This window comes from Rhinopithecus bieti, unplaced genomic scaffold (assembly GCF_001698545.2).
Source record: "Rhinopithecus bieti isolate Rb0 unplaced genomic scaffold, ASM169854v2 scaffold_32092, whole genome shotgun sequence".
Classification (NCBI taxonomy): domain Eukaryota; kingdom Metazoa; phylum Chordata; class Mammalia; order Primates; family Cercopithecidae; genus Rhinopithecus; species Rhinopithecus bieti.
In genome coordinates, this window is record NW_016813944.1 from 343,856 (window position 1) to 366,082 (window position 22,227).

General features: G+C 42.3%; 1 long non-coding RNA gene across 6 annotated transcripts in view; it reads left to right on the top strand.

The window, feature by feature from the left end:
- Positions 1–22,227, top strand: part of LOC108513381 (uncharacterized) — a 288,015-nt gene that overhangs the window by 91,677 nt on the left and 174,111 nt on the right. For 5 of the 6 annotated variants that reach the window (XR_001880878.1, XR_001880877.1, XR_001880882.1 and 2 more), the window contains exon 4: positions 563–1,108. The exons of the other annotated variant lie outside the window; for it this stretch is intronic. This is a non-coding gene — a long non-coding RNA (uncharacterized LOC108513381). The remainder of the gene's footprint in view (positions 1–562; positions 1,109–22,227) is intronic. 6 annotated transcript variants of the gene reach the window in all.

The following is a 22,227-nucleotide window of genomic DNA, read 5'->3' on the forward strand; positions in this document are numbered from 1 at the left end:
CCCCACCCCCTCTCTCTCCTTTCTCTCTTTCTGACGGACTCTTGCTCTTGTCGTCCAGACTGGAGTGCAATGGCACAATCTCAGCTCACTGCAACTTCCCCCTCCCGGGTTTGAGTGATTCTCCTGCCTCAGCCTCCTGAGTAGCTGGGATTACAGGTGCCTGACACCACGCCCAGCTAATTTTTGTATTTTTAGTAGAGATGGGGTTTCACAACTTTGGTCAGGCTGATCTTGAACTCCTGACCTTGTGATCTGCCCATTTCGGGCTTCCCAAATGCTGGGATTACAGGTGTAAGCCACCGCGCCTGGCTGGCTGTTCCTGATTTCTAAGCAGTTTGCAAATGTGGATACATTACTGTAGTAATAAGAATTTTTGACTAAAAAGAAGAGATTTGTCCACATCAAGTGAACACATCCATTGTAATGACAAATTCTGACTCTGGAAATGAGAATGAGTAAAAAATGTTGTACTTTTTTCATAAGAGAATACAGAAATTGTGAGAATGAATTCTAGAGGAGACTCTCAGATCATCTTTCCAATGTGCTTCTCTGTCTTCATTAGGGGAAGAACTTCAGCAAGGTCTTGCTGGGATTTAGCCCCCTGAAGTATAGAAGATGACACTTGCTGACAGGGGAGGAAACCGAGGAGGCAGCACAGAGGAGGATGGTGTTTGTGCAGAGATGAGAGGGGTGCAGCTCACCAACCCCAAGGAGTGTTCCATGCCAGAGATGGAAAGGGACAGCTAGGACATTATCCCAGACCCCTCCATATCTCCTCCAAACAAGCAGGCCTCCAACTCCAGTTCAGGAAATTGGCAGCTCATAAAGGATGAGTTGATTTAGAGCCTTTCCCTGTGAAGAGGTTGGAAGAGCCAGGGTTCAAAGGCTTTGAGATAAACCAACAACTGGGCCCCTGCTGGGAAGTCATCAGTGCTTGAGGGTCCCATCCATTACTTTTGTAAAGACACATACTCTGTGGACTTATAAATAAAACCTCAAAGGTGACGACAATCCAGCAGCTGTGTAGATGGTTGCATCCTTATGAACTGTGGACAGAAGCTGAAGTGGACAGGAGTCAGGGCAACTTTCTGGACAGCAGATTCAACCTGTGAGTGTGTTGTTGATTTCAATGTTAACTATAGCACCAATGAAAAGGTCTCAAGTTTTCCAAAGTGTGAGAGGGGCACCATGAGTTAGTGGAGAAAACTGGGACTTTGGACAGCTATTGGCTGTTCTTTTGTGTAAGCAAATTAACTCTGGGTAAGTCACTTCTATGAACCTGTAAAAACAGTGATTACAATATTTATTTCAGTGTTTGTGAATATTAGACTATATGATAGGGCTTAATATAATGCCTGGCAAAAGAGGATTCACTTTTAGCGTTTCCCTGCAGTTATGTCAGCCAGCCACTAAATCATGTTAGGGCATAACTCTAGTGATTTATTCTCAGGGTGTAATATAATAATAGTGAACATTTATTCAGTGTTTCTTATGTGCCAGAAACTATACTAGCTGCTATGTACCTTATTGCATTCAATCTTTGCAATAAGCCCCAGTTGTATTATCCCCATTTTACAGATAAGGAAACTGAAGCTAAGAGACAGGCTCAGTAATTTACCCTAGTTCACAGAGTTCGTGAGTTTTAGAGCCAGAGTTCTCTCCTAAGTGGTCTGACCCTGGACTGGAGCATACATGTCTAATCACAACATTATGACATATGTGGACTTGGTAGGTGAGGACACCAGGACTGTGGCTTTCTTCCTTGCGCTGTGAGGACCACTATGTGGCTGGGGTCAATTGCATGGAAGGGAACCACTTTGGCATCTGGTGGGTACCATTTTGGCATCTGGTGGGTTTATAGGTTTGTGAACACTGGGCATACAATTTAAAGCAAGGAATTAGGATCTTCATGGACTGGCAAGGGGCTACATTCTATGACTTTAAGTGTAGTGTAAAGGGTGGGCAGAGAAAAGGCCATTGGAAGACTGTCTGTGGTCACATGCGTCACAGCTAAAAAGGTGGCACAAGAGTGGCGTTGTTGAAATTCTTCATTATTCAAATCACAACAAGCCAGTTAAGGGGGAGGTACTATTATCACTGACATCTCATGTGTACCCATAAGCTGAAAACTGTAAGTTTAGATGAAGTGGTTTTTATTACTATATATATATTTTTTTAACGAGAAGCACCTCTCCTTCTCATTGTATGTTCTTACTGTACATTCTCATGGACCAGTGAGAACAGTGGGCTGAGTAACTCAGGGAGTTACTTGAGTTACTTGATTCACTCTGTCTATGTAGTCTTATTTTGTCACAGTAGCTGCAAAGCAATTGCTTTTATTGGAACAATTACAATTTTCTTATAATTTAGCCTTTAGTTTGAGAAAGAGACTTGGTTTATTCATTTTCCCTGAACTTGCATTTATTGATACCAAAGATATGCCTGATCAGATGGATATTGTACATCTACTTAGGCCTATTGCTATACCAGAGATTGTGCAGGATATGAAGGAAGTGCAAGTCACAGACCTGTCTTCAAGGGTATTTTAAGCTTGATGAAAAAACAATCAGAATACTACTAGCTGCGATTAATTGCTGTTTTAGGGATTAAGATCACGTCTAACAAAATGGAGTTAATTGAAACACTTTATGTGGAAGCTCATGAAATTTCACTGGCAAAATTATTTTAATGTTTACATGTCTGAACTCTTGACATTTGGATGTCAGCCTAACTGAATGTTTATGAACAGCAAGTGATGGTTAAAAACGATTTCTCCGAAGAGGTTGAAATGTTTGAGAGAGATGAAACAAGGCTCTTTTAAAATTTAACACATTTGCTAATAGGCTAGATGAGGGGATAAATAATACATAATAAAAGTAGCAATTGAAACCAATCCATGATATTGAGAAGCAAATGGTGTTGGGTTGCCTTTATGTCACCTCAGGGAAGTCATTTGATATCTTTGGACTCAGGTAAGAACTAGAACTTTAAAAAGTGTATATTGAATGCTTATGATTTCCTAGCATTTGCCAGCAGATTTATTTATGTCATATCATTTGGTTTTTACAGTAAACCTCTAAGATATATTATTATAATCTGCATTTTAACCCTGAGGAACTTAAGGCTCATAGAGGTAAATAAACCTGCCCATGGTTGCATGACTACTAAATGGCAAGCCCAGAATTATAATCCTTGATTCCCTGACTTCAAAACCAATATATTCTTTATCTTTTATTTTTAGTCGTACATACTTATGGGATACAATGATATCCCATATACAGAATGATACATGTATACAATGTGTAGTGATCAGATCAGTTAGTGTGTTAGTCTGTTTTCACACGCTATAAAGAAATAACTGAGACTAGGTAAATTATAAAAGAAAGAGATTGAATTGACTCACAGTTCCACACGGCTAGGGAGGCCTCAGGAAACTTACAATCATGGTGGAAGGCAAAGGGGAAAGAAGCACGTTCTTCACAAGGCAGCAGGAGAGAAAAGAGTGAAGGAGGAACTTCCAAACACTAATGAAACCATCAGATCTTGTGAGAATTCACTCACTATCATGAGAACAGGATGGGGGAACCACCCCCATGATCCAATCACCTCCCTCTCTCGACATGTGGTGATTACGGGTTACTCCCTCAACATGTGGGGATTACAATTTGAGATAAGATTTGGGTGGGGACACAGAGCCAAACCAGATCATTCTGCCCCTGGCCCCTCCCAAATCTTATGTCTTTTCACATTTCAAAATCAATCATGTCTTCCTGACAGTTCCCTAAAGTCTTAACTCATTTCAGCATTAACTGAAAATCCACAGTCCAAAGTTTCATCTGAGACAAGGCAAGTCCCTTCCACCTATGAGGCTTTAAAATCAAAAGAAAGTTAGTTACTTCCTAGGGAGATACAGGCATTGGGTAAGTGCTCCCATTTCAAATGGAAGAAATTGGCTAAAACAGAAGGGCTAGAGGCCCTACGCAAGTCCAAAATCCAGCAGGGGAGTCATTAAATCTTAAAGCTTCAAAATGATCTCCTTTGACTCCATGTCTCACATCTTGGACATGCTGATGCAAGGGTGCAATCCCACAGCCTTGAGCAGCTCCTTCATGGGCTGGCATTAAGTGCCTGTGGCTATTCCAGGTGCATGATGCCAGCTATCGGTGGATCAACCATTCTGGAGTCTGAGGGACAGTGGCCCTCTTCTTGCAGCTCTACTAGGCAGTGTCCCAGTAAGGATTCTGTGTAGGGTCTCCACCCCACATTTCCCCTTGCATGGCCATAGCAGAAGTTCTCCATGAGGGCTCCACCCCCTGCAGCAGACTTCTGCTTGGACATTCAGGCATTTCTGTACATCCTCTGAAATCCAGGCAGAGGCTCCCAAAGCTTGACTTTTGTCTTCTTCACACCAGTGGGCCCAACACCATGGGGAAGCCACCAAGGCTTGGGGCTTGCACCCTTTGAAGCAACTACTTAAGCTGTACCTTGGCCTCTTTTAGCCATGGCTGGAACTGGCGTATCTGGGACACAGGGCACCATGTCCTAAGGCTGCACACAGCAGCAGGGGCCCTGGGGCTGGCCCATAAAACCATTTTCCTTCCTAAGCTTCTGGGCCTGTGATGAGAGGGGCTGCAATGAGTTTCTCTGACATTCCCTGGAGACATTTTCCCCATTGTCTTGGTGATGACCATTTGGCTCCTCGTTACTTATGCAAATTTCTGCAGCCACCTTGAATTTCTTTTTGGAAAATGGGTTTTTCTTTTCTACCACATGGTCAGGCTGCAAATTTTCCCAACTTTTATGCTCTTTCTTCCTTTAAAACATAAATTCCAACTTCAGATCATCTCTCTCAAGTTCAAAGTTTCACAGATCTCTAGGGCAGGAGCAAAATGCTGCCAGTCTTTTTGCTAGAGCATAGCAAGAGTCACTGTTACTCCAGTTACCAAGAAGTTGCTCATCTACATCTGAGACCACCTCAGCCTGGACTTCATTCTCCATATCACTATCAGCATTTTGGTCAAAACCATTCAACAAGTCTCTAGGAAATTCCAAACTTTCCCACATCTTCCTGTCTTCTTCTGAGTCCTCCAAACTGTTTCAACCTCTGCCCATTACCTAGTTCCAAAGTTTATTCCACATTTTCAGGTTATCTTTATAACAGTGCCCCACTCTACTGGTACCAATTTCCTGTATTAGTCCGTTTTCACACTGCTATAAAGAAATACCTGAGACTGAGTAATTTATAAAAGAAAGAGATTTAATTGACACAGAGTTCCACATGACTGGGGAGGCCTTAGGAAACTTAAAATTATGACAGAAGTTGAAGGAGAAACAAGCACCTTCTTCACAAAGGCAGGAGAGAGAAGAGGGAAGAAGGAACTTCCAAACACTTATAAAACCATCAGGTCTTGTGAGAACTCACTCACTATCATGAGAACATCAGGGGGGAAACCGCTCCCATGATCCAATCACCTCCCTTTCTCAACATGTGATGATTACAATTTGAGATGAGATTTGGGTGGGGACACAGAGCTAAACTGTATCAGTTAGCATATCATCACCTTGAATATTTGTTATTTCTTTGTGCTATGAACATTAAATGTCAGCTTTTCTACCAAAGCTAATATTTTTAACCACTTCTCCCATGTATTTTCTGAGGATGGTAGTTGGGAGTAATGTGGGCTTTCTACAGGCAGCAAACCTCAAAGACAGGGTTCCAAAATTCTGAATAATGAAGATTTGATGTCACTCATCTGGAGGTGAATGAAGCTGTTTCTCTGGTCAGCATCAGCCCCCTTGAAAACATCCCACAGGGTGCAGATGTTAAATCCCATGCCCTGAGCTCAGCCAGATGTGGTGGACAGAGGAGACTCCGAGCACTAGAAGTAGAATCTAGTGAGAGGCCGTGGCTGTGCAGTGATGAATTACTTAGCCAACCACCTCTCCGCTGGTTTGCTGTGGCCTTTCAACTCAGATAGATTACATCTTTGGCCAGAAGTACTTTTCAGCCTCTGGTGTTTCTTAATTCAGTAGAGTATTTCACAAGCTTAAGAGTTAGAGGCATAATCAACATGTCTCAAAATCAATTCCCTCCTTCAGAGGCTACTGACTGGTTTGTTTACTTTTGGATTCTGAGGATTAAACACCATTACAAATAGTTCTTTGAGTTTTTTGTTTTGTTTTGTTTTTTCCATTCTCTGCTTTTCTCTGTCTCCCTGCCTTTCTAATTCTTCCACCATATCATCAGATGTATGCCTTTTCTGTTACTTCTTGTTATGACCTTTCTTCCTGGTGGTCTCTGAGAGCTAGTGCTGAGTGACTTTGTGGGTGCCATCTCATAACCCAGATCCCTGCACTGAGCAGATTTCCTCATGGCTTCTTGAATGGAGACATGCTGAAAATGCTAAGTATACCATGCGGGTACTTGACTGAGCTTCCCATGGACGTACTTCAAACCAGCAGTCCCTGAGCTCTTGTGGTTCACACTGGTATTCAGGCCTGAATACAAATCAGGCCTCTATGTTCTTCAAGAGGTGTCAGCATTCATGAAAGTTGAATATGAGTGAGCCACTCTTATTTTTATAATTTCATTTAAATAATATAATTTATTATCATAAATTTACATGTTACTCTACTGCAAATTAAGCCATACCAGGCTTAGCTCCAAGCACAAAGTATACCCCTTGTGAATATTATTCTTTTCATAGAGACTCTTAGGAAGGACATAGATTATATTTAAATATTTTAAGAAGTCATTTATTTTCAGAGAATTCAGGGACTTAACCACTGTGATATTTGTCCAGCCTTCCCTACATCCTACAAAGCAGACAATGGCGGGCTAGATGGGATAGTGCAGTTCATTTATTTATTCATCACATTTATATTGAGTACCTCTGTGTTCCAGGCCTTGTTGCATGTTAGCGCTGGGGGAGAGTGGAGATGGACTCAGGCCATGCCTTAACTACAGATTATGTCACTTGACTCCACAGCAGAGGCCAGGTGTTCAAAAGTAAACTTACTTAGCAATGGACATAGGGGGAAATGTCTTCTCATAGAGTGATTGGTTTGACACTGAGGAGAGATTCATGAGGGAAACACAACAGAGTCTGTGGAAATTCTGGCTACTGTGGGATCTCCTGCCTTGAGGCCACCTGCCTGAAGCCACATCTGCCCTCTTACCTAGGACTAGGGGTTCCTGTAGGTGCCGCCACCCAGAGGGCCACCAGAGGGTGCTTTCCTCTTTTCAGGTTATGCCTTTTTGAAATGCAGCTCCTCATGTTTCTTAAAACTGAGCTTCCCAGGGCCTGGAAAGTTCAGTACATTCTGCTGCAAGTTGAAAGACTTGATTCTAGGTGAGAGAAAGGCACAAACTACTGTGTCTGTATTTCTGTGTTTATTTGTCAAATGTCTGTCTCCAGTGACTGTAGTCTGAAGACGAGGTCTTGTCTTGGTGCTCCTCCCTCTTTCCTGGGACTCACTTCAAGTTTGGCACATGAGGGACCCTTCGTAAATATCTGTGAGTTTAAAGAACCAATTTTACTGCAAGTCCTAACTCAGAGGTTTTCAAGTGTTTTGACCACGAGAATCATTCGGGGTCAACCTGCCCTGAGATTCTTACCCAGTAGGTCTGGGGTGGGGCTGGGAATGTGATTCAGGGAAGAAGCCCTCTTGTTCTGACTTGAGGACTGCTGCTCAGCTGTTCCTGCCCTGCTCGTGGCTGCTTGAGTGTGAGAAACACATCCCTGCTTCCTGGACCTGCCACTGAGAGCCCTTCAATGTGACCCAGCCAGCCTTCCCACCCTCCCCTTCCTGTTCCTCTTCTCATGAGCATCTCTTCCTGTCACCCAGTCCTACAGGAGGAGGGAAACATTCTCAGAGATGCCTTCACCTGCTGGTCCTGAGAGGGCACCAGGGAAGACACCTGCAGCATAACCAGGTCTTGGTTACCCCCCACCCCACAGGGTTGACCTCTTCTGCAGGCTGGTACTCAGGGTGCCACCTGCTTCAGTGACACTTAGATACTTAAATGAGCATGGATGCTGGAAACCACCCTGAAGTTGAGGAGGGCCTGCCTCATACAACAGAGACTTATAATATTGCCTCCTGAGAAACCTGTTTTCCAGTCTTTTGAGAATAAGATGCATGTGCATCATGATGACTTTGGTGGAGAATAACTTTTGATCAAGAGGAGTCCTTTTGTTCTGTGGTTTGGCTCTGCTGGAGTAATGTTGGTCGTATGAAGAGCTTGGGACTCAGTAAGGTGGTGCTGCACAAACCTAAGTGTGCACTTCATTGGGTGTGTCTGTGGACACATCAGTTAACCTCTTTGAGTCTTATTTTTTTTCTACCAGACTGGAGAACAATATCCACTTCACAGGGTTCTATGCAGACTTGCTGTTAGTTAGTTGTAAAATTGTCAGCTTATATTCAATGTCAATACAAGAAATAGCTTTTGAAATGCATATTTGAAACTCTATTTATGGATGTTGTTTTGTCCATCACGTATGGCTCCTCTCCACTGGAGAAATGCTTATTTGCCCTTTATACCAGGAATAGCTTCACATCTCTTGCTGTGCTTTAATCTTATGGATTTGGTAATTTGCATAACTGACTGGTTTTCTTTCTTTGAACTAGCTGCTAGAAAGCCTAGAGCCAAGTGTGCGGTTCATCAGTATCAAGTGTGCATGTCATTATGTTATACATTTTTGGCCTCATACATGGATCTGTTTACACCGTTGCAATTTTTAAAAAATTACTCTCACTTTTTTTTATTGTATTTTGTATAGTTAAGTATTCCTCTAAGCTGCTTTTTATCTTTCTGAAATGAGATAGGATAAAATAAAAAATAAATTTGTTACCAAATAAATGAGCAAATACATTTAAAGCAGTTTTCACGGTGCCTGGCCAACAGTAAATTATATACCATAAAGGTTAGTTTTAATCTTCCTTATAAATGAGTCTAATCATCCTCTGTGGATCCCAGTTTGCCCCTCGTGGATTATATTATAAAGGGTGTGGTAAGGTGATTCTCACAAGGACAAGTTTCCCGACCTGGAAAGGTGTTACTACATTAGGTCATAGCAGGTATAACTGTAAAACAAGTTGAGAGCCCAAATGGCTCAATCTCTGCATGGAATTTCCTGTAAATATGCCCAGCCTAAACCAAATATAATTTAAGTGATTTTAATCTTTACACAAGCCTCTCAAAACACATTAAAGGAGAACTTGTTCTTATCTGCCAGCCACACATCATAAAATCTTGCTGCTTCTCCTTTCTAATTCTCTTTCAGTCTCTACTTCCCAACGTGTCTACTGACATCCCCCCTTGTGCCCTGCATCTCCCAGCTCTTTCTTATGTAGACTGACGTAGCTTCTCTGTTTAGTCTCCCTGTTTTCTCACACCTCTCTGGACTTCTTACCTACTCTGATTCTGTATCATAAAAGATTTATGAATGGGCTGACAAAGATAATTCTACTTGTGGGTGGATTGGGGAATTTTCACATGCTAATAAATCTTCGCTGTCATCTAGTAACTAAAGGGCAACGAATGCTGCGTGGTAGAAGAGGAGAGAACTCTGGCATGTGGCTTTATGTCAGGAGTACACACTCGAGCTGTGGGATTTGGAAGAGGCATGTTGGGGCAAAGATGACAGAGCTTTGTTCTTCTGGTCCTGCCTCTATCCAGGCTTCCCTTGCTCCAGGATAGGGGACTTTGTGGAGAAGGTAACCTGGAAGTAGAGTCACGATGCCTTTGTATTGAATAGGGCTGAAGGGATTGGTGCAGAGTTAGGGAATAATGACAAGGTGTGAATGATCCATCCTACTCTTGGCTTCCTGTCGACTGTGTGGGAATGGCCATGCAGACTTGTCCTCCCCCTGGGTAGAGGAAGGAGGAAAGAAATAGTCTCAGATTCATTAGACACAATTTCCTGATGGAAAATGGAAGTATCCATATACTAGTTGTTTTTTTGCTTTGAGAAATCCAGTAAATACTAGGTTGATGCAAAGGTAATTGCGGTTTTTGCCATTACTTTTAATGGCAAAAACCGCAATTACCTTTGCACCAACCTAATAGTATGTCAATTTATTGCAAGCCTGTATGCTTATGTATGTGTTACATCAACTTTAGGATCCCTGATCAAGTCTTTGGTGTAAGGATCACACTTGAGGCTGGGTGTGGTGACTCATGCCTGTAATCCCAGCACTTTGGGAGGCCAAGGTGGGAGGATCACTTGAGGCCAGGAGTTTAAGTACAGCCTGAGCAACATAGTGAAACCCTGTCTCTACTAAAAATACAAAAAAATTAGCTGGGCATGGTGGCTCACACCTGTAATTCCAGCTGCTTGGTATGCTGAGGCAGGAGAATTGCTTAAACCCGGGAAGTGGAGGTTGCAGTAAGCCAAGATGGCACCACTGCACTCCAGCTTGGGTGATGAGTGAGTGAGACTCCATCTCAAAAAAAAAAAAAAAAAAAAAAAAAAAGGATTACACTTGAAATAGAACCAGAGACAGGCCAAGTCAGAAGATAGAGCCACAAAATTATTGACCCAGTACCACAGGATTAATTGATATAATCGTTTTGAGGCCAGGCATGGTGGATCATCCTAGCACTTTTTGAGGCTAGGGCAGGAGGATTGCTTGAGACCAGGTGTTCAAGACCAGCCTGGACAACACAGCAAGACCTTGTCTCTGACAAAAACATAAAATATTAGCTGGGCATGGTCGTACCTGCCTGTAGTCCTAGCTACTCAGTAGGCTAAGGTGGGAGAATTGCTTGAGCCTGGAAGGTTGAGGCTGAAGTAAGCCATAATTGTGTCACTGTCTTCCAGCCTGGGCAACAGAGTGAGACCCCGTCTCTAAAAATAAATAAATAAATAATAATAAAATTAAAATTAGCCAGATGTGGTGGTGGGTGCCTGTAGTCCTAGCTACTTAGGGGACTGAAGTAGGATGACCTCTTGAGCCCAGGAGTTTGAGGCTGCAGTGGGCTATGATTGTACCACTGCACACCAGCCAGGGTGACAAAGTGAGACCCTAATTCTAAAACAACAACAAAAAATCATTTTGAATTGAATGGCTGGGTTTTGCCCTCTCATTTTAGATCTCATTCTTTTCTTCACTGAATATTTATTGACTGCCTATTATTTGCCAGTTCTGCTAAGTGCTGAGGACATTAAGATGATAAGGCACTGGCCCTTTCCTTCTAGGAGCTATCATGTGGATAGTAAGGGAGACAGACCTTGAGAAAAAGGATATTTAGACCACAACATCCTCCATGCCATCATTGAGGTATGAAGAGAATGCAGTGGGACCCAGAAGATGGAGTGGCTAACTTGTCCTAGGAAAGTCAGGGAGGAGGGAACCCTGGGGCTGAGATTTAAGCATAAGGAGTTTACTCATGTACTGAAATTTTGTTTCCCAGATTTTAGTTTGATCACACTACCTCATAAATATTAGAAAACATCTTCTGGCCAAATATGGTCTCAGCATTTGTTCTTTTGGTTCTGCAATTAGTGACAGACCATAGTAGCATCTCTGGAATGTTCTTCTGAGCCGAAGAATTTAAAAGATGTCATATATAATCAGAGATAAACTGCATCCTTGAGGCTTAGCAGATAAATGCTCCCATTTGTTAAGGAGTTTTATGGGAGACTTTTACTTCGGCCACCCAGTATTTACTTCCTGTGGCAATAATGCTATGTTAAATAAATTATGAATGGGAAAGATGATCATTCTGAAATGGGAATGTAGAAGCTCTAGGTCTGGGCCAGATGGATAGAAGCTGCTTTCACTTGGTGTTGGGAATGATCTAGACTCTGCACACACAGTTGGGATTCCCTTCAAGGTTTTTGGACTACCTTAGACCAGAGGTTTGGCTTGATGGTGATGTCACCATCACCAGCGGGAAGGGCAGCATGGTGGCAGTGTCTCTCATTGGCCTTCTCGAGCCCTCCAGTGCGATTTCTGTTCATTTTTAAAGAAATAAAGTCTGATTTAGAGCTTTGTATTTCTTTCTTAGTGTTTGTTATAAAAGTGACCATTAAATACGAGGTTTTAGTGACTAAAACAGTTGGAGGCTACAGTTGGGCTGACAGCTTTAGCGCAGAGTTTATTTTCTTTCATTTTATCCCTCCTGCCTGGCTTCAGCTTTAAATTAGATTGTAATAATCATAACAAAGCTTCTCCCTGCCCTTAGTTGAAAGCACATTGCAGACCTGAACTCTTTCTGAGTATTTACGACAGAATCCCACACCATTTTAGAGCTTTCATCTTCCATGTGCTCAGCATTTTATGGGTCTCCGTTTTCCGTAGCATTTCTGAAACTATGGTTCAAAACAATGTGAATTCTCTCAGGCACCAGAAAGATCTAGGAAGAATGTGTCCCGCTCTCCTCATTGTTTGCATAGATGTGTTGACACTGTCATTGTGTTAACACTGGAATACACAGTAAAGTGGGTTAGTTAAGGCTTTAACTAACTTTAACTAATATGGCTTTGCAGCCTTATTTTCTGGGTATATTCCCAACTTAGGTACTTACTAGCTGTGTGACCTTAGATACCTTAGCAAACATTTCTGTATTACATCTTCTTAGCTGTGAAGAGAGAACAATGGTAGCACTCACCTCCAAGAGTGGTTGCGAGGATTAAACTAGTACTTTCAGCAGTTGTAACAATTCCTTGCAGCAGTAAGTGCTTAACAAATGTGAGTTGTTGGTATTATCCCAGAAGTTCATAAAGTTACATAACATAATTGATGAAACTAGATGGTCGTGTAGTCATAAAATAATCCCACTTTACTTGGTCTGCCTGTTTGTGCTTGCTAATGGTATGGTTAGAGGATTTTAAATGTTAGGCAACCACAGTCAATTGGTGGCTACATTGAATTATCATTTCCTGGAGACAGCAGGAGGCAGTGTAGTTTAGCTATTAAGAGCATTGGGTTTGGAATCAGAAAGCGTAGTTGAACAGCAGTTCTGTTACTTACTTGGCCTCTTGGTGGCTCAGTTCCCTCATCTGTAAAATGGAGCTAATTCCTCACAAGACCTTTTGCAAGAACAATGTATGTGAATGTCTGGAGCACACATTAAATACTCAAAAAAGTTTTCAAGGGTGAGGGAAGGAGTGAGGGGAAGAGAGATTGATTTAAGGTTAGATCTGTTTATTTATCATGAGTTCCCTGGTAACAAGCAATGGAGACGGGAGTTTGCTCAGAGTAGTCAACATTCAGCTGTGAAAGGGAAACACTCAGGCTCTTTTAACTTTAAGAATGTTGAAAGAAATTACAAAACCAAGAAGGACAAATGGCAATTTGCTGCTGTCAGTATTATAAACATCAGTGTGAGGGTGGACAGTTTAGCTCAGATGAGTCATTCTGGGTCTGTCCTGTCTTGTCCGGAAGCTTCACTTGCATAAGATGGGGTGCCATTGGCAGAGGAAAGAAGCGAGCTGAGGACCCAGTCTGTCTTCTTACTACTGGAAATAGTGGTAGTGGCTGGGCTGTCCCAGGGTTTATTCACTGTTAAAAGGTTCTGAAACTTTAGGGGTATAAAACTCAAGTAGGGAACTTGTTAAAAGGTCACCTTCCAAAGCCTCATTCACAAACATTTCAATTCAGTAGGTTGTTGGTAGGGCCCAGGAATCTGCTTGTTTTTGGGCTCTCTAGGTGCTTCTAACACAGGTGCTTAGAAACTACATGTTGAGAAAGACAATTGCAGTGAGAATGGGCAGAGTAAAGTTTCCGGTAGAAGGAGCTGCCTCCACCAGCCTTTTCCCTAGCATTATGGTTTGCTTCTAAAAAGGAAACAGATAACCAGAAAATGAAACAAAAAATCCAAATTTGCTTTATTTTGAGTCAAAGCACTACTTAATAACTTGTGTCAATTGTTTCTCACAACACCGCATGAAAAGACTTAATATTAATTCCATTCGACATTAGAGGAGTCAGGGACTTTTGGTGCAAGCTTGAATTACAGGCAAACATTGCACAGGTTCTTCAGTTTGTCTCCAGCCATCTGGGTATTGCTAAACACATCTGTTTCTTCTCTTGGAGAGGATGCTCCAGTGTTGTCACATGGTTTAAATTATGTCAAGAGTGGAGGTTCCGTTTGTCCACTTCCCTGGTTTGCAGGGATGGCTCGGGGGAGTCTTGGTTTGCCGTGATTGGCATTCATCCAGGGCCCGGGCATTTAACTCTGAATTTTGATTTGGGCATTTGCCTGGTGTGATATTCTGCCAGGGCCTTCCCAGTCTGTTCTCTGCTGTTTTGCTCCTAAAGATTTATGGCTAATGAAGGGATAAAGAAAGGTCGCGGCGAGAGGCAGCAGCATGTGGTGGTGACTCATGGTCTGGGCCTGGTGTGGAGCCAGTTTGGGTGGAACGTTCCACTGGCTGCTGCGCCTGTTTTCATGTGGCTGTTTGCCACAGCCCTGCAGGAGGCAGTTTCTTGCCTGTGTCTGGCCAGAGAGGCCTGGTGATTCTGCCTGTCCCCTGCTGTTATGGACTCAGGTCAGGGCACTAAAGCCTGGTGGCCTTTTGACAAACAATCTCACAAATGGGGGCTCGGGAAACAGGGGGATGGGCCAGTCCTGGGAAGGGTCAGGTTTTCCTCCAAAGCCACTCCAACTTGGGGGACACAGTAGCAGCATGGGCCGAAGGAAGTCAAGTGAAGCTACTAGCAGGACAGGGTTTCTCAGCCTCAGCGCTGTTGACATTTTGGACGAGATAATTCTTTATTACGGGGCTGCACTGTGCATTGTAGGATGGTGAGTGGCATCCCTGGCCTCTGTTCACTAGATGTTAGTAGCCCCACAGCCCCTGTCAGTTAATGCAACCAGCAAAATCACCCCTGGTTGAGAACCACTGTGGTAGCCTGGGTTCCAGGCATGTGGCCAGGGTTAAGAAGATCCATCCTCCATCCTGTTTTTATTGGGCACTTACCACGTGGCAGGCATTCTTTGCATTCATTATCTCATTTAATCCTCATAACAACCCTAAGATGAAGGAACTCTATTGCTCCCATTTTCTGGATAAGAAAACTGAAGTTTACAAAAGTAACTTGCCCAAGGTCACATAGCGTGGGGCTCACATACCTGTCAGATGCCCCTTCTTCACCCTGTGGCCATATGTAATGGAGCCATAATATGGAAGTCTGGGAGAAAGCTGCAATCCCTGACAACAGCTGGCATGTAGTGTAAGGGGGGCTGCCTATTGAGCTCCAGGGCTGGGATTGAGGAGTCTAATTACAAACCCTGTGGAGATAGTTAAGGGCTTATGTGAACTTGAATACTAGGTGGATGATTCAAATAGAGATGCAGCTACTGGAAATGCCATGTAGGTTGGGTGTTGGTTGCAGGTAAACTTTTACCTATGCCCAACTGTTGTCCCTCACCTGTCCCTGACACTGGATTCCCTGAGATATGACTCTTGATGTGAGCCCAAATGTGCTTTTTCCACTTCAAATACTGCTCATTGGACTGGGATCTCTCAACCCAACCTCCATTCCTTCCTTAGGGACCAGCCCTTCTCTTGCTTGAATCTTAGCCTCTTCCACTGACACCCCACTGCCTTGGGTTGGGGCATGCCTGAGCTATGACTTGTACGTTGAAATGACTAGCCAACGCGAGGTTGCTGGTCACCTCTGGCACAGTAAAGACCCTGGGACATGACAACTGAAGCTGGTGTGATCTCCAGTGCATGTAAAATACTTGTAGTTTATAGGAACTGATGATTCTGAATTGAATGCCAATCCTTGGGAAGGTTTGTCCATCAATAATTGCATTTTTAAAAGGAAAGATCAGAGTTTCTGATATTGTGGTTTCCTCAATATCAAAGGCACCAGGTGGAGGTGAGAAAGATGTTACCTGAAACCCAGGTGAGCTTCTTCAATGGGGTTTTTGGGAGTGCATGATTACTTTGTAGTCTGGCTGATACCTAGAACCAAATGGGCTTCAATTTGAAAAATGACATTAGCAGATAGCATTAGCTTGAATTACATGGATTTCTCCTCTATTTACACCCAATTAATTAGCACTTAAACACATGTGCAATGTGAAGACTGGGAATACCTTTGCAAAAAGGAAAGTTCCAACTGAGTTGCAAAGCCTGCTTGGGACCTGCAATTGTTTGGGGGGTCCTACTGCTCATGGACCTGATAGATGCTAATGTCCCACAGGGCCTTCTCAGTGTGACATTTTGCTCAGTACAGTCACCGTGCAGGTTTTAGCATTTCTGCAAGACTGTGAAATCATCTCTGTGGTTCCCCTGTGTCCTCAATCCCTTTTGCTCTTCTGTGGTGGTCTTGCCCTTTCTCAAGAATATTATCGTTGGTACTTGTTGGTTCAAGGGGGTGTCATTTGAAGGAACATCATAAAATAGCAAGACTGCTCTCTGGAAATTTTTTGCTTTTGCTCACTCTGTTTCTATCCTTATTTTAAGTACTAGAAAAATAATATATGTTTATGGAAGATAAATTAGAAAATACAAATAATCAACAACAAAAAAAGAGGAAAAAATTATCTTGTAATTGTGCAACTCAGAGATAGCCACTGTTAACATTTTGGTTATGTACTTGTGTTTTTGTTTCACTTTTAACAAAAGGAGGGGCTAGAAGAAATCATCAGAACACATGAGGCTTTTTTTTTTTAGTAGAATTTAAAAAATGCTTCAAAAAACCTTTTGATTTATTGGCAGATAGGTCCTGATCACTGTCAATGATGTACACAGTTTTGGAAATATACTAAGAAATGCCATATTTGTCTCCTTGCTGATAAAGGGTATATCTGTAAGTGTGTGTGTGTGTGTGTGTGTGTGTGTGTGTGTGTGTGTGTATGTATGTAAATGAACTGTCTGTGGCTCCTGAAAAAGAAATTCTGTTGCTGGATTTGGTGACTCACTGCCAAGCTCTGCTGCAGGCAGGGAGCAGATTCTAAGTTATTCAAGCCAAACATTTTGGCCCTCACGGTTTATTGGCTACTGTGACAGACTTCTCCTCACACCTCACCTCCTCACTGGCACGTGGACATATCAGGCATTTTGTTCATTTTGCTTCTCGATTTCCCCCTATTTCAATCACTCCTTAGCATTTCTCGAATTTATACCAGTACCACCCCAACTCCCTAATATACAATGTTAGAAATACCCAGACACTTCCTTCTTGAGGTCACTGCAGGAATCCACCATGTCCCTCTAAGACTTTGTCTGTTCATGTGTGAGCCTCCTTAGGGCTCCTAAGCTGTCCTGAGGGAGCAGCTTCTCTCAGGGAGGGAGCACCACTCACCTTCATTCATTCACAGTCACTCAGAATAACACTGTTTCCTTTCCATGCCAACGTGAGATCAGGGTATATGACTGAACTCAAGGTTCATCACACCCTGAGGGGGACAGGCTTGGGGAGATGAGAGAGAGTGAGGAACTGTGCTGCTTCAGTGGAGAACTCCTCACTCTACTGGGTAAAAGAGAATTTTGTACAGAGTGTCATGACCAGTAAGTTATTGCTGAGAAGATGCAACCTAGGATCATCGTTTTAAAAAGTTAAAAAAAGAAGTATTTAGCTCCAGTTGGCAAAAAACTAGAAACAGGAAAAGATAGTGTAGCCTTCTTTAAAGGATCACAGAGTGTGCCTGGATGGGTAAGGGCTTTATATGAAGAGCTTGCTTTCCAGCTCCATGGTGTTTCCCTCCTTCTGCTTTCAGTGTTTTTGGTGTGTTGTTTGAAATGTTTTGAAATGATCCTAAGTCAAAATGAGGCCAACAGTAATTGCTTTCTAAGTCCAAGAGCTGTTGTAAGCACTGATCACGTAGTCACTAATTTAAATCCTACAACAACCTCAGGGGAGGACCCATCACCACTGTTTTACAGACATGAAAATGTAGTACAGGCTTCAAGAAACCTACCCAAGGTCACACAGCTGGTAAGCTGCAGAGCCAGGATTCAGGCCAGGAAACCACACTCTCTGCTCTGCCTCCTCTTGCAGTGAAAGTGGCCATAGGACTCTGAGTTCTGGTCAGAGCTCTGCTAATAATTTGCTGTGTTATATCTTTGGGCCTCAGTTTCATTATTTAGCTAAAAAATTATACAATCCTATAGACATGTTAATGCTATCCCCCTCTTGAATACATCTAGAGAGAGAAATGCAATTTGCCTCAAAGGAAGTTCAGATTGAATTTTGCATCTAGCTCCTTCCTCTTTTGGTCTTAATTCCACTTTCTCTGCAGGAGAGAATTACTGTACTGCAGTCAAGTCTCTGTTATAAGCAGAGACAGTTTCCTTGGAGCAGCTGACCTCATTGGGCCAGTCCTATTTAGTAATAAAGAGGGGTTTGTTACAGCTTTCCCATGAAAAGATTTAAGAGGGGGCAATCCAGAGAAATGGAAACATTCTTAATTAGCAAGCACATCATCTCAAGTTTCCAAGATTTTTTAATCCATAGAGCAGAGACATATTTAAAAGGAGAGACAATATGGTTTGAAGGACTAAGCACCAAACTGACTGAGGGAAATGCCTTTATCCTACTGATTTGCCACATGTTCCCAACAAGTCATTTGGCCATTTAGGCTTCTGTTTCCTTGGTGAGGTTGCTATGGTAAGGCCTGAAGAATCAGCTGTAAAACTCGCTGCAAATATTGACTTCTGATGATCTTGTTCAACCTTGGGAGGTAAAGTTTCTCAGCATCCCATCTGTTTGTATGTCTCCTGGAAGCCTTGCAGCCCTGACCCTACTGATAGAGCCCAGCTGTTGTCTCTTACCCGTTCATGACACCCACCTTCCTTGTTCTGTCCGATGATAGGCTCAACGGCGACTGAGGTGTTTGTAACAAGGGTGATAGCAAACATGGAGCGTGGGACAATTGTGGTGACTTTGTACTGACTCATCATCATCAACAAAATAACTTACTTCATGAGGAACTCTGCATATATTTCCTAACACCTATTTCTGTTCTAGGGGTTATCATAAACTTGGGACCAACTTTCTAATTTTTTTATCTCTTAAGGTGAAATGCATCCCTTTCTTCTTTATCCCATGCATAGGTAAACATTACCCATAGTCATGTTCTAGCTTTTAGAAAAAAAAATAATTCGAGTCTGAATTTTCTCTCCCATTCTTTAACAGTGTCTTTGTTTTCTGGCTTTTGCTCCCTGTATTCCACAATTCACTCTTGTCTCTGCTTCTGACCTTTATTGATGCTGCCTCAAGACTCAGTTTCCATAAAGTGAGATCATTTGTTCCATATTTAACTGAATATTAAAAAGACAATAGGCCTAGGAGAAGAACAACTCTTTGCCCTAACATCAGAGAAGCTGAGCATAAATATGGTGCTCAGGTGGAGGGGTAGGGGATGATGCCAGAAGGGAAAATCGGAATCAGACTGCAAAAATTTCCCTATGTCACATTGAGGAGTTTCAATTTTAAGTTTCAAAAACCAGAAATTCATAGAAAACATATGTATATGTGTGTGTGTGTGTGTGTGTGTATTCACATGAGATCAGATCTCTTGTTTAATGAGGTTCAGTTTGTAGTTCAACAGAAATGTTTGATAAGCACCAATTTTGTGTCAGGGTCTATGGTAGGTGCTTGGAATACAAAGACGGGTAAAACATGCTCTTACTCTCAAGGAGGAGATGGAACTACAACATGACAAATAACAGTACATGAGGAGTTAAGATTAATTGCTCAGTCTTTATGCTAACAGAAGTTTTTAGGGAGAAGAAGGACAATGTTTAAAAGTTAAAGAAAAATAGCTCTGCTGGCTGGGCACAGTGGCTTACACCTGTAACCTCAGCATTTTGGGAGGCCAAGGTGGGAAGGTCACATGAGTCCAGGAATTTGAGACCAGCCTGGGCAATATAGTGAGACCCTATCCTTATATTATTAAAATGATAATTTTTTAAAAAAGTTCTGTTGTCAGTGTGGAGGGTGAACTAGACAGTAGAAACAGGGAAAGTGTTGACTGTAAGTTTCCATTCAGTGTTAGTTGTCTTCATTATAATAATGATTATCATCAACTTTTGTCCTTTTGACATGTGAAATCACACTCTGGGGACTCTTACCTAATATATTTCTTTCTAAAATTTAGTAACTGGCACCCATTTGGACAGATAAAACACAATGATGGTACCAAGACGCAAGTCAGTTGGTGAAGGCCAGATTTGCTTTACATACCAAGAGTTCTTGCCTGTTTCCAAATGTTTTGGGTGGATGTAGAGTCTTTGGAAATTGTCCAGCTAAGGCTTCTTATGAATACAAAATGTTGCTCTAATTAAAATTGTTCAGGCCCAAGTTACCTTTTTCCAATAATTCACTGTGATTTATAATTGGAGACATATACAATATCAAATTACCTAAGTGGGGAGGGGGAGGGAGGAAAAGAAAACTAAGCTCTGTTGTAAGAATCAGTTGTCAGAATACTGCTGACTTCATAAACGAAACCACTCAGGCTTTCTCCCAGGCAGCAGTTGATATATTTATAGCCTTGTAATTTGGTTACTTATCACTTAGCTTATAAGTGAGTCACCCATGAAATACATGCACAGAGACCAAACGTGCTAATTACAAAGGTAGAGTGCAGATGGGAGGGCCCTGTTAGGACCCCTGTTTAACAGCAGTGGCCAACTGTTGGGAAAGGATCACTTATCGTGAAATGACATGAAGACTCAAATGGCAGAGCTTTCGAGTCTGGCTTTAAAGAGCTGTTCAGCTCTGCCCCTGTCAAGTGGGGCTCCCTGTCTCATCATCACTGCCTTCCAGTTTGATGTGCTCTGTTTGTTTCACGGAGGGGTAATGGGCGGACAGCAGAGAGGGAGAGCGGTGGGAAGGATGGTAAGCGGGGCTCAGGGCAGGGAATAGCTGAGCTATTTGAGAGAAAGCATTTGTGTTAACTTACTTTTTACTTCAGAAATGACATTCTGACAGACCTGTCAGAAATTACATTTATTTTACATTTCCACATTATTTTTTTCCTGAAATGATTTCCCATTCCAGACTCTACCTGGTGAAATCTTGTTCATCTCTCAAAACTCATTTCAAAAACGACTTCCTCCATGGGAACTCAAAGGCCTTAAATTTTCTTTCATGCATATTCCTAGCATATTACATTTAAATGGAAAGTGCTACATTTAGGTGTAAGAAAAATTTCAAGTTATCAGCCAACACATTGTCCTATATCAAACAAAGGTATATTTAAGGTTATTTCATCAATTATTTCCAAAGCTTTCTTTTGTGACTAAAATTGTGGGTTCACCTAGCGTTAAAAAGAATGAATCAGGCTGGGCATAGTAGCTCATGCCTGTAATCCCAGTACTTTGGGAGGCCGAGGTGGGTGGATCACCTGAGGTCAGGAGTTCAAGACCAGCCTGGCCAACATGGTGAAACTGCATGTCTACTAAAAATACAAAAAGTAGCCTGTAATCCCAACTACTTGGGAGTCTGAGGCAGGAGAATCGCTTGAACCCAGGAGGTGGAGGTTACAGTGAGCTGAGATTGCACTACTGCACTCCAGCCTGGATAACAGCGAAATCCATCACAAACAAACAAACAAACAAATAATCAAACAAACAAACAAACCTGAACAAAACCCAAGAAGAATTAATCAGTTACTTTCAGGACCAATGGCATTCTTTCCTCCCCCCAACCTGGTCCTTATTAAAAAAAAAAAAAAAAAAGAACCAAATATTGGGGAATTTTCTTAAGCAAAGTTATGTATTCAAAAACCAGCTAGTCCTGGAAAATTAATTCACTCTGCTCTGAATTTGGATGCACTGTTTTATCTCTCGACTTAACTCTCTGAGTGGTCCATTTTATCTATGGAAATCTAGTTTCAAGATGTTCTGGCAGCAAAGAAACTCAAAGCCAGATTAGTTGCTAAATTACAAACAAGAAGCCACAGTATTTAAAAGCAAGCTTCACACAAAATAATGTTTTCATGTTGTTTAAAAGATATACTCCAAGTCTCCTTTTGGAGGTTGGATGGTTTAATAGATCCTAACACGTACAGAGGGAAAACTCCCCGTCAGTACTTGGATGCTCTTGTGAAGCTAGAGTCATATCTGGGCACAGGGAGGATGACGTCTCTGTGGCCAGTGCTGAGCGTGGTTGCTGGCAGGTTTTGGTAACAGTGATTCAGAGGCTGCTGTTGATCACTGGGAGAGATCTAGAATTACCGCCAGTGCCTGACTTCAGGGCTCTTGGATTGGAAAGACTAAGGCGCATCCAAAGAACTCACCCCACTGTACC